Consider the following 24,604-nt stretch of genomic DNA (forward strand, 5'->3'; position numbering starts at 1 on the left):
TTTAAAGAAGAGCTTGCAACATTAAACATATGTATGTAAGCATTCCAATAAAAAGTGTGCAAAAAGTGTATGTTATTTACAGGTATTTCAGTTTATCAATGTATAATTTAGGTACTGTGGAGTATTGTTTTATTGGTAAACCGAAAAAGCATATTAAAATTATCTGTGTAAGCAATTCAAATCTCGTACTGCACGCAATGATTGTTTACTGAAGTACCTTGCCAACTAACTGCACTACCTAAGTGCAATTCCATGAATATTTTAACCAAAGTGTACTTAATTTTCTTTTGTGCAGCAGCTTTTAAACTAAAATGCTTTAGAGACACGGCATTGCACTGTAAAACATGTTTTGTTCAGGGCAGTTTCGTAAGAAAAACGTCACTCTTTTTTGTTAGGTAACCTAAATATATAAGTTTTATTCAACTCAATATACATTATTCAATACAACTGAATCAATCAGACTACATTAGGTAACACCATTGAAAGCAATTTTAAGGGTCAGGTCAGGTAGAAGTAGTTGCACAGTCAGTTTTTATGGTGTGTGCTTGTAACTGATCACATTAAAAGATGTTTCAATATTAGCAACTTAATTTTTGGGGGGAAAAAAACAAAATTAGGATAGTTTAGTTTGTAAACTTTAAAGGATTAGTTCACTTTCAAATGAAAATTAGCCCAAGCTTTACTCACCCTCAAGCCATCCTAGGTGTATATGACTTCTTTCTTTTTCAGAGATATTTTAAAGGGATTGTTCACCCAAAAATGAAAATTTGATGTTTATCTGCTTACCCCCAGCGCATCCAAGATGTAGGTGACTTTGTTTCTTCAGTAGAAAACAAATGATGATTTTTAACTCCAACCGTTGCCGTCTGTCAGCCGCATAATGTGGGTCAATGGGAACTTCTTTTATAAGAGTAAATAAAACATGCTTAGACAAATCCAAATTAAACCCTGCGGCTCGTGACGACACACTGATGTCCTAAGACACGAAACGATCGGTTTGTGCGATAAACCAAACAGTATTTATATCATTAAACGCCACTGTCAAACTATGTCAGCACTCGTTTAGTGAGGTCTGATCGCGCTTTGACAACGGCAGTGATGTCTCGTACTTATACTTCAATGAGTGCTAGACATCACTGCCGTTGTCAGAGCGCGATCAGACCTCACTAACCGAGTGCTGAACGCAGTTTGACATAGTGGTGTTTTAGAGGTAAAAAATGATATATACTGTTCGGTTTCTCGCACAAACCGATTGTTTCGTGTCTTAGGACATCAATGTGTCGTCAAGAGCCGCAGGGTTTAATTTGGATTTGTCTATGCAAGGTTTTTCGACTCTTATTGATCGAGTTCCAATTCACTCCCATTATTTGACTGACAGACGGCAGCGGTTGGAGTTAAAAATCATCATTTGTGTTCTACTGAAGAAACAAAGTCACCTACATCTTGGATGCCCTGGGGGTAAGCAGATAAACATTGAATTTTCATTTTTGGGTGAACTATCCCTTTAACAAATATACTGACGCATCCGAGCTTTATAATGGCAGTGAACGGGTACAAGTATGAGCTGAAGAAAGTGTTTCCATCCACATCCATCCATCATAAACATAGTCCACACGGCTCTGGTGGGTTAATAAAGGCCTTCTGAAGCAAAGCAACTTTAACAAGTTACGAAGTAAAATATCTAGCTTCCGCCAGACGGCCTTCCGTATTCAACTTACGAAGAAAGTGTAAAACTCTTGCAGTTCAAAAAGCTTACTACGCCTTCCCTATTCAACTTACGGAAAAAAGTGTAACTGAACCGACGCCAGTTTACACTTTCTTCATAGCTTGAATACAGAAGGCGATCTGGCTAGATATTTTACTTCATAACTTGTTAAATATTGATATTTTTTTACACAAATGGATTGCTTCGCTTCAATAGGCCTTTATTAACCCCCCAGAGCCATGTGGAATACGTTTATGATGGATGGATGTGGATGGAAGCACTTTCTTCAGCTCATACTTGTGACCCCTGTTCACTACCATACTGATCCTGATGCATCAGGATATTTATTAAAATATCTCAGATTGTGTTCATCAGAAAGAAGAAAGTCATATACACCTAGGATGGCTTCAGGGTGAGTAAAGCTGGGGGTAATTTTAATTTGAAAGTGATCTAATCCTTTAAAAACACAAAACAGAACATTAATATCAAATATCCTGACTTCTCTTGATTTATCGTTGAGCAAAAGTGACCTCATTTGGTGTCTTCTCTAGATAGGGCATTCAATCCCGTGGGAATGTTTCTGGACGATCTTTGATCATGTTTCAGTGACACAGAATCAATGACTTGTGGCCTTTTCCTCTGTGACTACACAGAGAGCGTGCAGCTTTGCCCTGTCACTGCCCCTTCACACACACGCGCGCGCGACTTTGCACTGATTAGGAGCATCATATTCATTCCGCTCCTTTATTCTGCTTTTTTTTCATCCCAATGTGTTGCCTAACATGATTATGCACATCATTTCCAAACTGTTCCTGCAGGATTGTCACTAGAGCTCTGACCGAAAACATTAGACATTCTCACTTCATTGGTTGTGTCCATATTCCACATCTTTTTATTGAAGACTTATAAAAGATATTGCAACTGTTGCTCAATAGGGCTTTTCACACTGCGCTTAACCCGGATTATCGTCATTCTAAACACCGCTTTTAACCCCGGTAAAGGAACGTTTCACACTTGTAATTTAGAAGCGGGGTTAGCACCGCTTTTTACCTGGGGGTTATGAAACCCATCACGGAATCGCGGAATCCAGTCATAAAAACGGAATTTACTATATAACGCGGAATGTCACGGAATTTGTCAAATTTTTGATGGATGAATTAAAAGCAGGTCAGTACACTTAAATTAAATCGCGATATAGACTAGTGTCTGTGAATATTAAACCGCAAAAAGACTATTTAAACATGAATCCTGCATGCCTGTGTGCCTCTGAAATGAATGATGCGGAAGCGCAGTTTCATTTACCTCACACCGCCTCACACACACTCGCGCGGGGGCGCACGCACGCTGAAGCACATGCGACGCTCGCGGTGTTTTCGTCCTCGGTCGCCTCCAGTCTATGGTCGCCTCACTATATGAACGCACGAATTCATCTCCAGAGCTGCTCTGAAAGTCATTTCATCAGCATTTAACCGCTTCGTTTGAGAAAACTACCGTCATAAACACAGAGAAACTCAAAGCTCTAGGCAAACCGTCAAAATAAAAGTTCGATTTGACTTGACAGAAACATATTACTGTTGTACAGTAGAATTTAGATAAATTAATTTAACAATAAATTATTAAAATATATTTATATATAATAAATATATAATCTCAGTGTTTCTTCCATGTTTTAATTTTAACAGTAAAGCTCTGTTGTGCAGCACATTGTTTGACAAAAAAGTTTAATTTCATGATTAAAAGATAAATTAAATGGTATGTGTGCATTTGATTGCCGGAAAAATTTAAATACACAACAGAACTTCTGAAAAAAAAAAATCATAAAAATATATTTTTTAATTAATAAATATTGTTGTTCTTAAGAATTCAATTAATTAGACATGCTTTTTGGTTATTAAAATGGAATTAAACCATTAAAATGGAATCCAGAAAACAGAATTTGGTAAAAATAAAAGTTGAAGGGAAAGAATAAAACGTTTATCATAGGGCCCTAAAAAAATTTAAAATTTTTGTTAAACTTTTATTAAATTGTTGGTAAACTGGAGTCAAAAAATGAATAAAACGGAAAAAAACGGAATCCAGAAAAATTAAAACGGAAAAAACGGAATTTGGGAAAAAAATAAAACGGAATTTGGGAAAAAATAAAACGGATTTTATAGGGCCCTAGATAAGGTGTTATAACTAAATGATTAGCAACGGACAACCAATCGTGCGCCTCATATTTACATGCTTTAGACAGTCACAGAAACACTGCACAATGTATATAAAAAGTAAATTTAGCATTTGAGAGGAAAAATGTCAAATGCTGACAGAAAACGTGACAATTTGAGTGAAGAAGAGATCATTTCATTCTTACCTTTATAGTCCGAAATGTCCATTCAGTATAAACTCGATAGTACAGTCATCAATACAGGATGCGCAATGCTAGAGCTACTGTATGTAAACAAGTCGCGTGTTGCGTTTATCCAATCAATGACACTGACACTGCAAATAAGAACGTTAACCCAGGGTTTAGGGATGTACAATGTGAAACACCATCTTATGAATACCCAGGATTAACTGTTAACCCCAGGGATATTATGAAAAGTGAAGCAAGATAACCCAGGATTCCATTTTCCCAGGGTTTAGAATGACCCAGGGTTAACCATTTCAAGTGTGAAAAGCCCTATAATGAAACACAAGGCACCTGACAGGAAATAAAATTAAGTAGTAGTACACAAAACACAGTCAAATCCCCTTCCCCCGATCCAAGCCACATATGAAAAAAAGAATAAATAAATAAATAATAAATTCAGACACAGGATCAAACCTCTCACCAGAGCTCTTTAATCAGCAGGTCCTGTCCACTTTATTATCTGGCCCATTAATAAGAACATCAATAATAGCAGGTAAAGGGTTCCAGGTCATATGAAAAGAGCTCAAGGATCCCTTTAGAGAGTATCTCAATTTTTCAAATTGGATGCACTGTAATACCTCTCGCATTCACTACTCGTGCGTTGGTGGGGAGGGATCGTCCATTTGATGAGAATGGCACATCTGGCTAGCAATGTTGCAAGGGGACTAACACGCTCCATTTTATAGTTATAATCAGAAATGAAAGAAAATTAAACAGGGCAGTTAAGGTGTTAGGGACAATGTTGGTATTGAGGTCTGTGAAAGAGTTTAAAAAATGTCAGAACAATTGTCAGTGCTGTAAGGTATTTGAGTAAATGTAATTAGTTACTGTACCTAAGTATCTTTTGGCTACTTGGTAGTTTTGAGTATCAAAGATACTTTTACTCACTACTTGACTACATTTTTGAATAAGAATATGTACTCCAATACATTTGTGATGAGTAATGCAATTACTTGTTAGATTTTGAATTTGGCACCTAACTTTTTCTGAAGCAGTTTATTTCTGCCATCTACAAGGCATTGAAGGTACTATACATGTATCTTGTGCATTTTGCCCTTACTCACCCAAACCTGTCAACAAGTTTTATGCTGCCTTCATGTGCTCTCAGAATTATCATAAATATGGGTTTCCTAGTTGCTGAATCACAGGTGTTGCATATATGAGATGAGAACATCCCTGACAGCAACATAATGTTGGCCCAGATCCGGCCCACATCTGGTCCGTGTGTAATCCACATGTATTTATCCATCTTGGATGGCTGCAGTTGGTGTTGAGGCTGAAAACAGCACGTACAATGCAAGTAGGCTTTGAATATTTAATTTTACTCAACATTATTTTATTTATCTGTTATACTGAAAAGACCTTTTTGAAGGATATTGGTTTACTTATCCTTTTTTTGAGCACTTAGCTTAACTGAGACTTGAGTGTAGATGTTGAAGAGGCTGTTGTGTCAACCTTGATTTATTGCAATGTTGTGGTGTTCAGTTTTATTTTGACTTCAGAATTAACGTGATTGCTCTCCTCACAAATCAACGGTTTCTTGTTTTCACTGGCATGTCTCTTAGGTGTTGAGAACTAGTGCATCTTTGAGCCTATGTTTAGTACTTAAATTCTTAAGTACTGTTAAAATCAGATACTCTTAAGACTTTTACTCAAACGTATTAGAACTGGCGACTTGTAACTAATGGAATCATTTTCGCTGTACTGTATGTGATCTGTACTCTTACTCAATGGTACGGTTTTCAGGTACTCTTTACACCTCTGACAATAGTCTATTAGCTTTAGACAAGTCTAAAATATATGTACTGTATATGGTAAGCCGGAGATTGTTTACATCCATTACAGGCATCACTTCTGTTAGGGAACATCTTTACTAATTTAGCGTTGGTAAAGTGTGCTTTGGGTATCACTTTATATTGCATTAAGGCATGTCTAGCACAGTTGGATGAGAAATGCACTAGACTATGAATGTTCTTCCACTCGGAAATGTTAAAGCCCAAGTCATGCTCCCAGGACTCTTTGAGAGAGTCAGTGGGAGATGGGGATAAGGAAGTTATTTTGCCATAAAGGGTAGATATCAGCCATCTTTGTCCATGGTCAAGGGTAAAAAAAAACAGATTCAGGGAGGTGGTTGGGAAAGTGGTGAAACAGTTTTTGAATAAAATGCCTCAATTGGAAGGACTGGAAAAGATGACTCTTTTAATTTTTAAAGTTTAATTTGGCTGACATTTTTCAAGTATCTGTACTTTGTCTGAGTATTTTTATTTTGGGAAACTTTTACTTCGCAACATACAAAGCATAATATTGTACTTTTTACTACACTACATTTCATAAAAACATGTCATTTTGTCTTTATTTTAAACTGAAGAAATCACCACCCAGAGACGTGGTGTCCGATTCTTGAACGAGCTGATTCTTTTCAATGAGCCTGCTAAATTGTTTCACAAAGCGCACTGTATGATTAATTCGTGAATTTGACAGACCCAATTGCATCTGTTCGAGTCAACAACTCTCTGATTCAAGTGATCCGGTCAGAGCAAGATTAAAGTCGAGCCTGAGTGCGCACATGACTGATGGTGTGAAAAGTAAGTTACTAATGCCAAATTTTAGGATTTATTATTGTAAAAGAAAATCATATTTATGTCACAACTGTCAGCTGTTTGTGAACTAAATCTGCTGTAAAAGGGTATTTAAGCGTCTGAAACATTTGTGTTTTACTGTCTGAATGGGTTTTAGGTAAAATCTTATAATGCAAATTAATGCCCATGCATCTTCCCTGCTGCCATAGCAGTTTCAAATGAAGAAAAACTAGTAAAATGCTAACACATTTTGCCCTTTGATGTCTGTCTTTATATTGTAGGTTTCTGTTTTTCCTCATTTTTATTTACTATATGGTATTTTTTTCTTTTTGTTTACTTGTTTTACTTGAATTATCACTAATTCAAATTAAACATGGGAAAACATGAAAATTCTGTCATTTTTTAATCACTTCATGTCATTCTAAACCCGTTTGGTTTTCTTTTTTGCTGAAAGATTTTTCAAGAATATTTCATCTGGTTTTGTCCATAAATATCCTGTTAAATTTAAAGTAAAAACATTAACTAAATTACATAAAATTTAACAAAACTAATTTACATCACTGATAATAAAAATACAAAGAGAACTATTTAAATAAAATAATCGTGTAAAATGTAATCGTGATATGTCACACAAGGACCTCTGGGAATGTCCTTTTACTGCTTTTCACCATAAATTAAAGGTGCCCTCGAACGTTTTTTTTACAAGATGTAATATAAGTCTAAGGTGTCCCCTGAATGTGTCTGTGAAGTTTCAGCTCAAAATACCCCATAGATTTTTTTAAATAAATTTTTTTAACTGCCTATTTTGGGGCATCATTAAATATGAGCCGATTTATGCTGCGGCCCCTTTAATTCTCGTGCTCTCCGCCCACGGAGCTCGCGCTTGCCTTAAACAGTGCATAAACAAAGTTTACACAGCTAATATAACCCTCAAATGGATCTTTACAAAGTGTTTGCATGTGCGGCATGCATGCGTCGGATTATGTGAGTATTGTATACTGTTATATTGTTTACATTTGATTCTGAATGAATTTGAGGCTGTGATCCGTGGCTAACGGCTAATGCTACACTGTTGGAGAGATTTATAAAGAATGAAGTTGTGTTTATGCATTATACAGACTGCAAGTGTTTAAAAATGAAAATAGCGATGGCTCTCGTCTCCGTGAATACAGTAATAAACGATGGTAACTTTAACCACATTTAACAGTACATTAGCAACATGCTAACAAAACATTTAGAAAGACAATTTACAAATATCACTAAAAATATCATGTTATCATGGATCATGTCAGTTATTATCGCTCCATCTGCCATTTTTCGCTATTGTTCTTGCTTGCTTACCTAGTCTGATGATTCGGCTGTGCTGCTCCAGACGTTACTGGCTGCCCTTGTCTAATGCCTTTCATAATGTTGGGAACATGGGCTGGCATATGCAAATATTGGGGGCGTACATCCCGACTGTTATGTAACAGTCGGTGTTATGTTGAGATTCGCCTGTTCTTCGGAGGTCTTTTAAACAAATTAGATTTATATAAGAAGGAGGAAACAATGGAGTTTGAGACTCACTGTATGTCATTTCCATGTACTGAACTCTTGTTATTTAACTATGCTAAGATAAATTAAATTTTTCATTCGAGGGCACCTTTAAACAGTAATTTGTAGGTTTTATTTGCAAAAATTATAAATTTGCTGGTACTTTACAGTAAAATTACATATGATGCAATGTTAAATCATTTACAATTTTTCACCTTATATGGTAAAATAACCTGTAACCAATTAATAGGTTTTTACTGGAGCATCTTTTTATAGGGTACGAGTCAATAGGGTCCAATACAACTCTCAACACTGTTTTTTTTTCTTCAGTGAAAGTCAACGAACAACCCAGACATTTTTCGATGTATCTTTTTGATATATCTTCCACAGAACAAACTCGTACAGATTTCAAACTACATGATGGTGAGTAAATGATGACCTAATTTTCATTTTTGGGTGAACAACCCCTTTAATGGGCATATAAGCACATGGAGTCCAAGTGACTGATCAGTAAAACATCTTCATGCTTCATCCAGCATTGTGTTATTTACATAATCAGCCACCAATTGCATCTCTCGATGGATGCGGAAGTGTATCCCTCAGAGCAGATAATCAAGGTGCGATGCTACGATGCACAGAAATACCCTCCGAGAGGCCATCCGAGAAGTGTCTAGCCTACTTAAGATGGTGAAATTTCATAATAAGTCACAGAGTACGCATCCAGGTTTAAAAATCCTGAGGAATAATTACCTCGGGCAAAAGTTTCACTTCCTATATATGAGTGTGGAAGGCTAAAAAAAGAATTTTTAGAACAATGCCATTAAAGAATTGTCTAATTGGTGTGTGAAAAGGTCTCCTTGGTCATCTCCATCCACATCATTATGTGGATATTTCAACACATGGTTGTACTTTTTTCATTAGGGACGACGAGTGTGAGCCTAAACAAAGGCGTACCAAAGTCATCTACTGCACTAATTGGTGTTCATTAGCTCCAAGGTTGATACTTTGAGCTCTCTCTGCGAAGCATAGACTGAACAGATCATCAGAGGATTGCACCCATCAATCAGTTTGATTTACCCTGTTAATTAATCACCATCATTAAAGTTGCTAATTGTGCAAAAAGAACGAACGTAAAGCTCCAATGTGCGTCAAACGACTCATCGCCGTCAAATCATGTTTCATTCATGCACTCGAGGCATGGGATGTATAAAAATGACTTCATTCGCACAACCTATTCCTATCCGAAACCAATGTCGAGAGACACGTCTGAATTTACTTAATTAAACGCTGTTGATTTACACAGACGCAGGGTCATGCATCAGCCAATTCCATGTAAGCATAAATCGAAAGACACCTCTTAGCAAAAAAAAAAGCTTCATTTAAGGGTGTGGAGAGGCGAAGATATTGAGATGCTTGGCCAACCTCTCATTGCAGTAAGTGTACTGTTTATTTTTCTCTTGTTGAGAGAAGTCATCAGCGTAAGTGATTGCAGTCAACAAAGCTGACATCTTGTTTAGGACTGAATGACAACAGATGTCCGTGATCAATTAGAAGGAGATGCCTGCGATGGTGAATTGGCAGTGGAATTTATCGATATATGAGTTACAGGCTCTCATTGGATGAGTCAGCCTCTCTCAAGGGAGCGGTGCACATATCTTTATAGTTTGGGCTTAAAAAGTGTTCCCTCTCCAAGCCTCTTTCCAACTTTTAACATCAAGAAGGGAAAAGACACAGCTTGATGTTCTCTCTGAAATGAGGACAGAATATGGCACTGAATCAATAAAAATGTCGATCCGCTAAAAAGAATCTCCCCCAGTCTCTGAAAATGAAGGGAATAAATACAGTGGATTGAATTTTCCTTTGACGTGTCTAAAAATTGAGAAGGTCTCCAGTGTCTCAGGAGAGCTGGCGTTCTCTCTGAAGCACACACTTTAAGCTTTATTATATCGGTTTATGTCATTACTGAGCAAGGACCGCGAGTTGCCGATGTAAAAACAAGAAGCTCTGTTTTGTCGTAATTGTATATTCACGCTGCACATTAGCAGTTCATTAGAGCAATTAATGGAGATGTTGTTTATTGCATTTAGTGCAAACATGTCACAACACGCGTTAATGAGCAATAATAATCAGACAATTCAAACAATTTGAATCGGAAGAACCTGAACTATTTATTTATAAAATCTTAGCAGGCACATATATTAGACTATGATTTTAACAATTGGAAAAAAGCAGGGCTAGTTGTCACACAGGGAAATGTTAGTTTGGACCAGGTTGTCACATGATTTAAATGCTGTAATTTTATATAGTACAATTTTTATTCATATCTAGTAATTATAATCTTCACATATTTAATAATTTAGATATTTACAATGTTCTGAGATTATATATAGGCCTTTATATATATTATAATTTCACATATATATGTATAGTTTTGAGCTTGATTATTATTCATTTTTATTTCTGAAAACATTAAATAGCCTGTTTAATACATGTTCTCTTTTGAAACATGGCTACTGGTCCACTAAGGTATGTGTCTATAAAGAAATTGACTTTCAAAATCAAACAGCCTGAAAAGTATTCAGCAGTACAAAGTAACCCCAAGTGAAAATAAGTACACTTCCATAATGTACTTAAAGTGCTCTAATTTTGTACTTAATATACTAAAAATTATTTGAAAAAGAACATCTAAGTGTACTCAACTGTGCTATTTTGAGACACCATGAATATGAACTGAAATGTGCTTTTAACATTTTAACATCTCTGTAAAGTTATCACCCGTAGTACACTTGAACCCATCTTTCATACAAGTGTACTACAAGTGGTAACTAAATACATTTTTTAATACAGAGATAGTATGTTAAAAGCACATTTTAGTTCATATTCATGGTGTCTCAAGGTTGAGTACACTTAGATGTTCTTAAGATTATCTTAAGAAGTACTAAAGAAGAATTTTTAGTATATTAAGTACAAAATTAGTGTGTGAAAATAGAGCACTCTACATTATGGAAGTGTAATTTTTTTTCACCTGGGACTTTTTTCGAAAGGATCTTGCTCCAGTTACTCTATTTTAAAAGTGAAAATTCAAAACTCAACAGTTCAGTGTGTTCTCAGAGAACAGACTGGCTGCTTTAAAAATGTTTCCACACAGTTCTGAAATGACAGAAAAGTACACTTTGTGTGTCCTTGTTCTTACTGAAGAACCGTTTTCATATCCTGAAGTGGTTGGAACGTTTAATGAAAGCACCCACATATTCAATGTCAAAAGAGATGTATTTATGATGCTTTAGTCTATAGGGACCAGATCTGATTTGATGTTAGAAGAATTTTAAACAAGCTCACGTTCAAAATGGCCCTTAGATGGTTTCATTTATTCCATCTATAAAGTTTCTTAATGTATTTTATGAGTCCAAATTTGTAAGCCAAAGAATTGCATGGCTTTATTCCCATGCTCATGGGACAGAAAACATCTCTGCATATTCTTGCCCTGAGGAAAAGCTGTACGTGTGCATCATAATGCGGCATTTGTTTCATGTGCTATGTACTAGTAGAAACAAAATTCCACACTCCAGCTTTCAGATCTGTTAACGTGATTGGCAAATCCACACCTCCTGGTGAATTGCCTCACATCTAAAAAAAAAGGCTTTTCAAGCAGTCAAGTCTTGGAAGTTGCCTAGTAGAAGTTGGGTTTTTAGAGCTCTGCTTCAATGTGCATCAAGTTTTATAGAGCTCCAGAGTAATTAAAGTGTAGGTTGTCGATTTCTCATGATTATCTCTGTTCAGTGAGCTGCAACATAAACGACTCCGTTGGCAATATTGAGGAAAGACTCAAAAGAACAATAGCGGAAGTGAAGTCCTGACTCATTGGCAAGAAACACAATGATTCACACAGTGAACTGCATTATATTGCAAACAGTATATTGCCACAGGACTACTGGACTGTACATATACTGTTTTCCAATATAACATCATGTTTCCTTAATTATAATGATTGCCTTAAAGGGGACCAATTATGCCCCTTTTCACAATATGTAATACAAGTCTCTGGTGTCCCCAGAATGCGTCTGTGAAGTTTCAGCTCAAAATACCCCACAGATCATTTATTATAGCTTGTCACACCTATTTGGGTGTGAGCAAAAATAGTTTTTGCATGTCCTTTTAAATGCAAATGAGCTGCTGTTTCTGGCCCGCTTTCCAAAAGAGGGTGGAGCTTTAACAGCTCATGCTTCAGTTGCTCAACAACAAAGCTGGAGAATCTCACCCAGCCAAAATGATGAGATTCGGACACTGATGAAGATACTCAGGAAGAAGTTACAACTTTTGCAACTGAAGAATGCAACTGGATGTTTCTGAATGGTTAGTGGATAAATTTACGTAGTTGCTGTGGAGTTGATTCAACTCATCGACTAGCATTTGCTGTAATGTTAATCTTTTGTGCAAATCCAGCGTTGAATTGACCCTCGTTTGTGAAGCAGTCTGGTGTAAAATGACGGCATGGTAACAACACTACTACAACAACTCTTCCTCTTCTCTAAAGTAGCCCAACATGGCCTAAATAGTCTTCTGTGCTTGTCTGTGGAGCCAATGACAGAACAGTTAGCATGCTTTGTATGAACTTTTGCCATGGCGCTAGAACTGGTACTCCGTTGTCACTTGCGAAAACAAAATGGCAGATTAAGGGGCGGTAATATTATAATAAGATCCCCTTCCTACGTCACTAGGGGGGCAAAATCTGAGTGGCGCGTTTTCTCACATGCTTGCAGAGAAAGGCTTACCAAAACAAAGTTACTGGGTTGTCCTTTGTCATGTTTTCTGGGTTGATAGATGCACCAGGGACCCAATTATAGCACTTAAACATGGGAAAAAGTCAGATTTTCATGATATCTCTCTTTTATAGGGATAGTTCACCCAAAAATGAAAACAGTTTTGAATTCCGTCTAAACACTATCAGAAAAACAGGTGTGCTGCCCAGCTGTGAGCTGATGTTTATTTAAAACTCAAGTTTAAAAGCACTCATCCCACAACCCAGAATGAAGAAGCCAGAGAGAAATTAAGCATGCTTGCCCCTGGCCATTGCTGCCAACCACCTCTAGAGCAGTGCAACAATGTAAACGTGAATCCACTGCAGTGGCATTCCCAGGAGCTCATAATGATATCTATAAAGCACAACAGGAGTTGACACATGGAGCCTCTTAACACTCTTCAAAGCAATGACTCACCAGCTTTTATTTAGAGTAGATATGCAAATCAGATGCCGCAGCCATCACCACGTTCTCTCCTGAACCCTTGACAGAGCATTAATCACGCCATCCTCGAGACGTCGACGGCCACCCATCATAACGTCACAGACACCTGGAGATCAGTTCATTGTCTTTTTGTTGTAATGCCAAAGAATGTGTTAAGTACATCTACAGGCTGGTGTGGATGGACAGAAGAACATGATGCATCATGTGCAACTGCTGTTTTTAATATAAAGACGCATTTCAGTTAAAAAAAAAGGTTCACAGTACGACTGTCAGAATATTGCACAATGATATTATAATTAACCAAGAACAGGAGAAGAATTAAGATTTATTGCTGTGTTTAAGTTGTGCTAGAATGATCTTATTACGAGATGAGCGCAGATGTAATTCAAAAAGCCCAATTTCTGAGCTGGGGGTGTGTCAATTAAAGAGTCATGGTGGAAATTTGTATTGCTCATAATAAGCTGTAATTGGAAATGTTAAATGTTCAATTTATTTTAATGAAGAATTGCAAAACATTTTAGTGATAAATTATTCTGATAAAGAATAGCGATAGAACACTACTCAATTTATTTGTTTGTTCATGAGACAAAAGGCATGTGCAGCAAAACTACATTTCCCATCACTCTCTGTTAAAAAGTATCTCTTTGTCAGTGAGCGAAAAAGAAATACGAAATTTCCAATTACTTTATTAACCAAAATCACATGATTGCACATCACATAATAATTACGACTTTCAAGCTCTTAAAGGTGCTAAAGAGGATGTTTTGTTTTATACATTTTTGCAATATTACTTGAAACTGTCTTTACTAACTGATAAAAGACTATTTATTAAGTGCACTGAAAGTAATAATATTAATATACATCATCTGTGCATGAGGTAGGGCCTTAAAAACATCAGCCAATCGTTTACGCGATCATCGCGTAAACGATTGGCCCTCTGGCTTGTCAATCACTGCCGTGACGTTCCTTGTGAGAGACGAGCGTGGCTGCGCTCTCCAGTAACTTTCCACACTCCACAGGCGCCGCATGCAATGTTTTTGTCAGGAGACAGGAATAACAACTGCAGATTATGAGTTACATGCGGTGAGTCCGACATAATGAATCCAAAAAACACGACACAGCGAATGACGGTTGTAAACACTCGTGTTCCAATACTCGTGCATGGGTTTTGGGAGGCGTTCCTTTGCAATGAGCTGTGAAGGAGGGGGGCTGTTCTTACGCATGCGCTCATTTCAAAAACTCAGTAACAGTCTTTGGATTCTCAGTCGACGAAAAAATCCTCTCTATCACCTTTAAGGAGGAGTTTCCCAAAAGGACTTGTAGCAAAAGTGCAGAGATGTTTTAATTAAATGCTGAAAACCAGAGCCAAGTGTCTACAACAGACAGGGCAGGGTCAAATGCAAAATTCCGCTCAAAGAGTAAGTGGATCATAAATCTGACCAAAAATCTGAAAATGGTAAAACAGTAAAGGATACAGTGAAGGAAAAAAGGAAAAAATAAGTCACAGATAAGGTTGGAATTTGGGAATTGAAATTCTGGATAAATTTCAATCGAATGATAATGATCGAATGATGTGTGGATAAATGATTCGATAAAGATCGAATCATGTTTGGGCATTTTAATATGATTTTAAACCATTCATGCCAAAGAAGACTCAAAAGAGAACTCAAATCGGCATGCGAATACTGAATTGAGTTTTCTTTCCCATCTTCTTGCGCTTGAATGGAGAAATACACACAAAATGATGTCAAAATATCCTTGTAAACACAGTCGGTTATGTCTTAAGTGAACGTAAACAGTTGAGAAAGAAAACGCATGTGTAACAGTTTAATGGATCTGTGCATGAGGACTTAAAGTGACAGCAGCCTAATAAACCTGCTGCCAATCAAAGAACAAAAAAAGAAAATCACTCACTGATCTTGACTGAAAAACTTTACTTTAATAAGGATTCATTCATCTAAATTTTATTTTAAATTCAATTTCTGAACTTTGTTCAGTTGTATTTATTTGTGCTATTGCTAATTTTCTTATTTGTTCTTATTGTATTATACTTTTCTTTAATAATGTTTGAAATTTATATTAGTCTAGTTTATTAGTTGGTTGTTTTGGAAGGCTGCTGATTTTTGTTCATGGTATTCATCTGCAACAGAATGTTTTGCAAAAAGACAAAAGGATATATGTTTGACATATATTTAAATGTTTGACTTAATTTTTTTTTTTTTACCATATTGGCTTAGAAACTGGGAATGGATAGGAATTGGAAATCGATAAGCAGAATCAGAATTGGAATCGCTAAAACGATACCCAACCCAAGTCACAGAGAACTGATTAATTAATTTACTCATGAGCACTCAGTTATGGGCACTGAAGTTTTTGAGACAGTCACCTGAACCATAATTGACATTTAATTAAACTGAATTGAATTTCTTTGTTATCATTGTATGCGTACAACTTTCATTGTACCCGCCAATTAAATTTCACATGCAACTTCCACACTAGATGCAATTAATAAATTATTTAAACAAAAATTAATGCAAGGACATTCATTTTAAAATATGACTGTATGTTATATGACATGATTATTCAAAACAATTAATTATTGAGTACTACATTTATTACATGCTGTCTGGGGTAATTGGAGCAGCGGTAAATTTATTTATCCCTCAAAGATTTCATTGCGCTTTTTTGTTGTCATGAGTTTACTGAATCATAAGGTCATCTGCAGCAGTAGAGACAGCCTGAGACCTTTTCAGCAATTGATGTTATCTTCCTGCCATAACTGTGATAACAATCTTTTTCTAAACTTGAGCTTAATTTTGTTGGAAGCCAATTAAAAACAGAACCATGGCAGGGGTCAGTCTGCTGTTCATCCAAAACTCTTCTTTAGCACTCACCATTCCAACAGAAAATCTGATTTAAGACATATTCCAAATTATCCTAGTGACTTCCCCTCATTTTAATTGCAGGTCCGCAGGCAGGACAGCTCTTTAGTTTCTCACTGTACCAAGAGGGTTAAGAACCCCCAACTTTTCCCAAGCACTAATTGTATGGGTTTGGCCATCATTTAAAGCAGGAACAAACAAGTGCAGCCAGGCTGGAGACTTTTTAATGAGAGGCATGCAGTCACATTAATAAATTATAATTTTTGGGTGAACTATCCCTTTAATACATATATTCCACCTCCCATTCTTTGAGAGCTTCAGTGATCACTATTTAAATCAATTATCACTGCAAACAGGAAACAACAGCTAATTGAATAATGTGTGATCTTCAACTATTCTTAGATTTCAGGGTGAGGCATTAAACGGCTTCGTGTTCCACAAAAGTGAAGCTCACACACAGTACCTGTTTTTTTTTAGCTCTCTAATCCAATTTTGAAATATGAATTAAGTTGAAGGTGTGATTTGCATAACAGGATGTCTTGCGTACACATAATCTAAATTATTTATGGCAAACCAGAGTGGCACTGGATTTTGCACAGTTCGGAAGCTTTCATGCTCAATGAAACTGACGGTTCAGCAAGTTAGCAAATGTGGCGGCTTGTCTCAGCCAAGAGCATTACACCTTACATTAATCACTGCCAGCAACTGATCTGGAATATTCGGTGCCAGAATATCACAGGTGACATGGAAGTGCGACTTGTTAAATGGCAGCCACAGGGGATAATTGCCGCATTCTGCAAGCGATTTGACGACTGACTTCTGAACTCTGACTGGTATTGACTGTGTACGTCAAGCAACTGACAGTCATTCAGGGGGATTCTTTCTACGTGCTATATACAGTAGCACATAATCGCATTTACATGCAGGTAGGTGCGTGCCTGACATGACGGAGAGCACAAAGAAATTGAAAAAGGTCAGGCTTGTCACATAGCACTGTTTGCAGGGGTGTCGCCAGTCCATGCAGCCAAACTCCAGCTGTGTGAGAGTTTTGTGAAAAATATGCTGTTTAATTAGCTCGGTAAGTGTGTTAAAAATAGATCATTATCGCTGTAAAGGGTTAAACTTCTTTGGGCTCAACTCCTTAGGGGTTTTTGCCTTAAAATTAGCTACTGATGAGGTATCAACAGAGTATTTCACACTCTGAGATTTTTTTCTGATATTAGTCACTTTCAAGTCACCACATAAATTAACAGATGGTCTAACAAGTGTTGAAATACAGCACTTTTCAAACCCTCAAAGGTTGTTTATACATGAAAAGAGTTGGGGGGTTTTTCTATAGGACTGCAATGACTTAATGAAAAGTCGCAATCAAACTGTCTCCATAATTGATGCAACTTTGCACAAATTTGGATGTAGAGTGTAGGGTGAACGTCACTTTGTGAGCGGCCCCTTGGGATACGAGAACCGCCGTAATGGCCTCAGAACATCTCTCAAAAGGCTAATTTGTCACTTGTCAAATGCAGATTTGGTGAGAAGTAATTTCTTTCAGATTTGCCTGTTCCCAGCGGTCGTACTCTGTCAGTTCACATAGTGTCAGAAGAAGGTGTGCTGACGACCAATTAGATGTTTAAAACTCTCAAACCACCAACCTCCCCTCTAGATCTATTGAATTAAAATGACATCTTCGCATGATTGCACACAGCTCAATCAGATTTCTTTGCCCACTAGCTAGACGTTAACTAGGTGTTTAATATTAGGAGTCGAGAACTAAAATGGTCCCTAACTTCTTTAGAGGTACATGAGACATTGCAGCAAATATTTTTATGTTCTCAGTTTCTTATTTTAACAGAAGAGTCGGGCAGTCAGAAGATTGAAAGACATCAAATTTTGCAGCTGTATTAGAAACTGTCCTAAAATTTATGGCAGGGTAATATAATACAAAGTGTTAGAAATGTACACTACATTTTTTAAATGAACGTATTAAAAAGTTAGATTTATATTAACAATGCTAGGCTTCACAGAATCAGCTTCACTCAGTGAATAATTCAGAGAGTTCCTTAAAGGTGCCCTAGAATTAAAAATTGAATTGAATAACAAGAGTTCAGTACATGGAAATGACATACAGTGAGTCTCAAACACCATTGTTTCCTCCTTCTTGTGTAAATCTCATTTGTTTAAAAGACCTCCGAAGAACAGGCGAATCTCAACATAACACTGGGGTGTACGCCCCCAATATTTGCATATGCCAGCCCATGATTGAGGCATTACACAAGGGCAGTTAGTATTAACGTCTGGATCTGTGCACAGCTGAATAATCAGACTAGGTAAGCAAGCAAGGAAAACAGCGGAAAAATAGCAGATGGAGCAATAATAATCGACATGATCCATGATATCATGATATTTTTAGTGATATTTGTAAATTGTCTTTCTAAATGTTTCGTTAGCATGTTGCTAATGTACTGTTAAATGTGGTTAAAGTTACCATCGTTTCTTACTGTATTTACGGAGACAAGAGCCATCGCTATTTTCATTTTTAAACACTTGCAGTCTGTATGATGCATAAACACATCTTCATTCTTTATAAATCTCTCCAACAGTGTGTAATGTTAGCGTTAGCCACGGAGCACTATCAAACTCGTTCAGAATCAAATGTAAACATCCAAATAAACACATACTTACGTGATTAGACATGCTGCATGACGAACACTTTGTAAAGATCCATTTTGAGGGTTATATTAGCTGTGTGAACTTTATACTGTTTATGGCAAGCGCGAGCTTCGTGGGCAGGGAGCGCAAGATTTAAAGGGGCCGCAGCATGAATCGGTGCATAGTTAATGATGCCCCAAAATAGGCAGTTAAAAAAATGAATTAAAAAAAATCTATGGGGTATTTTGAGCTGAAACTTCACAGACACATTCAGGGGACACCTTAGACTTATATTACATCTTGTAAAAAAAAACGTTCGATGGCACCTTTAAGTAATGGTATTCCAAGAAAAGGTTTTAACCTTTGCTATGATTTGTTTGTGTCAAAAGCAGATAACAATTGCAGAGAGTTGTTAACCTGGGGTCAAAAATTACAGGCTATGTACAGTAAAGTTTGTCTGCTCTGTGTGAGAAAAATATTCCTAGAAAGTCATTGACCATTTTGGATGATACATCAGAATTTGAACTCCTCCCTTTGGGAAGACGATACAGAGTCCTCAAGTGGAGGACTGTTAGAGCTTCCAGATCTTTTGTGTCAAATGCAGTTACTCTTCTGAAGCATAAGGATACAAAGGATTTTAAAGTTTAGTTTTTTACATCCTAAAGTTATGAGGCAAAAGGATGTATGTATGTTTGTGATGTCTTGTGCTATGTCAGTTTGTATTTTATTGTTGATGCTGCAGAAATTGCCCTGCGAAGGGTCAAATAAAGAGTACTACTACTACATCATTGTTTACTTAAATTTCATTGGCCAAATTACAACTTGATCATACTACAATTATAGGGTAATTAATAATGAGAGCTTATGACCTCCTGCCTGGATCTCTGGTTCAGCACGTTTGGCACTTCAAAGGGAATTTCTGTGGGCTCTGTTCCCAGAGGCAAACACTGAATATTTGCATGCATGATATTTCCATTTTGTCTTGCACTCTGGCTGAGATTATGAGAATATAAAAAGAATTTAGCCCTGAGCTTTTTGACAAGTTTGGGTAATAATAGTCTGATTTCTCAGGTTTATTGACACCGTGGAGATTAGTCACAGTGTTTGAGAACAGAGAAAAGTGGGGAAAAAGTGAAAATTTGTCTTGTGGCTAAAATATTGAGCTTGGTGAATGATGTCACTGTTTTTTTAATGAGGCCTTGAATGGTAGAGGGGTTAGGGATGACCTCTGTGATTAATACGGCTTGCCTTTATAGTTAGTCCAGGCCACAGCATGGAAGCGCATGACTTCCTGCTGTAGCAGCATGTTCTAGATGGATGAAAAAATGCTAGGAAAACCTTGGAATGCAATTTCAAGGACGCAAGCTCGCATGCTGGGATTTTCTAGGATACCAGCCAGATCGTGCAGAATGTTAGCAATGGCAAATGTGGCCAGAGTCTCTTCCATCTCATATCTGATCATGTGAGAAGAAGCAGGTGTTGTAATACCCTACGAAACACGCAACATCACATCATGTGAGAGAAGACTGGAGCTATGTATTGAAGACGTTCAGATGTTATTCTAATTTTTACTGAGCTGTTTTCTCTGGAAAACCATTTTATATCAAATGAATAAAATTGTAGATAATCTCTAATCACAAGGGAAAATATAATGCTTTGTTATTATATCATTCATGATATTTGGTCAACATCAACATGATATTTGGTAGTTAAGAAAGTGAAATCAGCTAATTTTATGTTCTGGGAAACTGTGGCGATTTTTGGGGAATTTTTTTAAAAGGTTACTACCGAATCTTCCGAAACATGTTTTAACCTTGTGGTCAAAAATTATGTCACTCTTAAAGGGGACCCATTATGCAAAATTGTCTGAACACAAATGTGTGTCCAGAGTGTGTGTAAACAACCAGCCTGTAATGGTAAAATAAACCCACTCCTTTTTTTTTTTTTAATAATCTCCATAAATCATAAACAGTCTTTCCAAAAGAGCGTTTCCAGCCCCGCCCATGACTGGCGACAGAATCTGCCCTATTAGCTTAGCTCCTCCCCTGAGTGAGCTGTACAGTCCGCCATGTTCATCTCCTCGCCAGAGCATTTAACAGCAGCATTCAAGTAAGAAATGTATTCTTATTAAAGCTACTAAAATTATTTAATCAAGAGCAGTGAGTGATTTCTGTTTTTCTTTTTATGTCTGGTTCATATTTACAGCATATACAGCAGTAGGTGCTGAATATTATGCAGCTTTCACATTAATACACAGATCTATATACACATGCTATTTTTTTCCCCTGCTGTTTATGTTCAGTCAAAACGGACTGTGTTTCTGAACTTTGTGTGTTTTTGACAATTTAAGCATAATAAGTGCGCCGTCTGACCGTCAGCTTTCTGTGTGCGTGCTTTGGATGTGTGCCCTCAGAAAACCATATCAGAAGTTTAAACTGTTATGGCTTTAAAACGCATGCAAATAATAAACTTTTACGATGCCAATAAACTGCAATGTCAGGTGAGTGTGGCCACAATAGAGATGGTAATCAAAACCAAAGAGATGTTTCTGAGTATCTGAGGCACAAGCTGTGCAGACTCCACCCTCTTCTGGAAGCAGCAGCTCATTAGCATTTAAAGACACATGCAAGAAAACAGCAAGTTTTTTCTTCCACTCAAAAATGGGCATTTAGAAAATGGTATAATAATTATCTGTGGGGTATTTTGAACTGAAACGTCACGGACACATTCTGGGGACACCTGAGACTTACATTACATCTTGTCTCAAGAGGCATAATAGGTCCCCTTTAAATATCATGTCAGAAAGATCAAACCATGATTTTTAAAAGGGGAAATCTCACTCATGTAAAAATATAAGTGTTCAATAAAAGCAATTTTCCTATGTATAGCCAAATAAAATGCAGTGGTTGCGAATGGACACATGCAAATCTTGATATTCTTGATAAAATCTTTTCAGAATAAAATGATTGTTAGTCGCTTTTATATTACGCAATAAGCAGATGTGACCCTTTAATCCACTGCATTATTTTTATGAAATAAATGGGATTTATTCAAGAAAATATGAACTGTACAAATTTCAGGGTAAATTGTTTCTTATAACAAATTTCTGTGCAAATAACCATTCTTACATACATTGTCACATTAAATTCAATGCAACAATGGATTTATGAGCAATTTAGACAAAAAAAGAAATCATTTTGCTCATGTTTGATGGCCAAGTGTTTGTAATGTGACTCTTTATTAAAAACATAATTTTTGTGACACCTTGAATTGGTTACTCCAATGAATCCCCTTAGTCGACGGGACAAATATGAGATGTACTGATTCAGTGGGAAATCACGGTCTATGGATTTCCTGACACACTTTTTCACCCAGTGTGATTCCATCTAATTGGATGTCCCAGGCCGAGTGGGTCTGTTTCATTTATATAACAGTGGACTAAAAATACAAGAACACGTCCAACTGAGCTTCTTTCTTTATATGGTCACTTGGATTAAGTCAGACGGGCATGAAATCATTGCCCTTTTGTTTGCTTCCCTTCTCTGCCCATCATGCCCTCTGTTTGTGACAGGTCAACAGCAATCTCCCTGAGAAGTGAAAAGCCAACACAACAACACTTTAACGTCCATTTAGGAAATGTCGGTCCCTCCTGTTTCATGATTCATGGATCACAGAAGGTGCAACCAGTCAGAAACTGTTACAGGGAGAGCCTGATCACTTCCACCACCGACGCAATGACAGCGTGACCTTCAGGTGCATGTGCATTCTCAAAACTGATCATGTTCTGCTGCGGAAATATTACTTAACTTTAAGGCCATGGTACATCCAAAAAAATAATGCTCAGGAAGCCTCAGGGAAATTTAGCAGTGGTTTGTCGTCACATCTTGGTAACTCAAACACTGCGATAACAAATAAATTCACTAAACAAAACACATGCACATACGTGCTCTGATTACAAAACAAGCACTCAATAACCCTTCACGATAACCAACTTCTTTGCGTGCGTCACCAAACAACCAGCAGTGATGGAAAAACTCGAACGACAGAACATGGGACTTCACACGAGGACCTAAACAAAAACTGTTTGCGACTGTTAATATCGCGCTCACCTCTCATTAAAATTCTCGGCGTCACTCTACCTGCAGGCAAACATGAGAGCGTCATTCCTATTCTCATTTCCATAGCTGTCAGAAGCTTCACTTTCACAGGAAACCTTCAATACCAGGCGTAATTAGTGATGCCCAAAATAAAACAGTGCTATTTGGTGATCTGTTGACATTGTTAAATGCAGAATCACAGCTTTGGGTGCAGTAACAAGATTCTTCACATACCTGTAAGCTAACTATAGTAAACAATTGGATGGATGCTGTGTGGCTTTGGGGTTCTTATCAAACAAATGATATGTGATGCTTTGTTTGTTGCTTTATCATATGAAAATGCTTAAGATGTCGGACCTAATTAAGCTTTATTTTCACACTGAGCATGTGTGATCGGGCCCTTATAGTCAGGAAATTGCTCTTGCTGTGACATGAATTTTATTTCAATAGCTCTATATCGGGCAAGTTAATGAATTTATTGCAACTAGCTGCGATCTGTAACTACATTAATTGTCCCGAGCATGTTTCCTGCAGAGCTCTTCAAACTGAGAAAGCCCTTGTGGCTTAAGCTTATGCACTCTAAATATATATATATATCCTGAATTGCTATACATAGGTCTGACAAAACAATGGGAATCAAGGCACTCTATAGTTGACAAGCATGTCAGCATGAATTCACATCATAATGCTCTGACATCAGCTTTCTCCTGATTTTTCCTGCAATAGTCTCCCGCACAACTGCATTGTATTAAAAAAGAAGTAATTAAAGGAATACGTAAGGGATAATCCACGGCTAGCTGTGCATTAAACGATTTTAAAGTTAAAATGAAAATTCTATCATTAATTACTCACCTTCATGTTGCTCCAAACCAAAACTTCAGAACACAAATTAAGATATTTTTGATGAAATCTGTGACCTATCTGGCCTTTGACAGACTGCAACACAACAGCCATTTTCAAGGCCCAGAAAGGTAAAGACATGAGTAAAACAGTGTATGTGACTACAGTGGTCCAACCTTAAAGTCCCCCTGAAATCAAAATTTAAATTTTTTAGCTTTTAGTATGAATATGTTAATCTTAAGGTTATGAATAAGCTGTGTTCCAAAACAATGACAAAATTCGCATTTAGGAGATACAAGCATTCAAAACGTACAGTCTATCACTTCCGTTAAAATGGATCACGGATTTTCGTGACATCACATCACACTTCAGTTTCTCGTCAAATCTTCTGTCCAATCAAATGTTCTCTAGAATCTGAAGTCCCGCCTCCTCCTACACTCGAAATCGGCCATTTGCTCACACATTTACTAGTTTCTACATGGTGAATGGCACATAGTGCACTATATAGAGAATAGGGAATGATTCAGTGCTTTCCTTTAATGCGAATGAAGTCCGTTTTTGCGTTAGTGTCACATAGGATGATCTGCCGTAACGCATGCAGTCTGCTCTGGTCCAGAGACACGAGAGCACAGAGTGGATTATATGCACGTCGCGAGTCGGCACAGACCACAAAAGGTATCGGACCCA

General features: G+C 37.1%; 1 protein-coding gene across 5 annotated transcripts in view; it reads right to left on the bottom strand.

The window, feature by feature from the left end:
- crhb (corticotropin releasing hormone b) overlaps positions 1-24,604 on the bottom strand; it is a 37,681-nt gene that overhangs the window by 11,618 nt on the left and 1,459 nt on the right. For 2 of the 5 annotated variants that reach the window (XM_048174157.1, XM_048174158.1), the window contains exon 1: positions 3,008-3,191. The exons of 2 other annotated variants lie outside the window; for them this stretch is intronic. The gene's annotated coding sequence lies outside the window, so the exon portion shown is untranslated. Of the gene's footprint in view, positions 1-3,007; positions 3,192-13,425; positions 13,579-24,604 lie in introns of those variants that run through there. One more of the 5 variants, XM_048174160.1, reaches the window with a different exon arrangement.

The sequence above is a fragment of the Megalobrama amblycephala genome, linkage group LG22, assembly GCF_018812025.1.
Source record: "Megalobrama amblycephala isolate DHTTF-2021 linkage group LG22, ASM1881202v1, whole genome shotgun sequence".
Classification (NCBI taxonomy): domain Eukaryota; kingdom Metazoa; phylum Chordata; class Actinopteri; order Cypriniformes; family Xenocyprididae; genus Megalobrama; species Megalobrama amblycephala.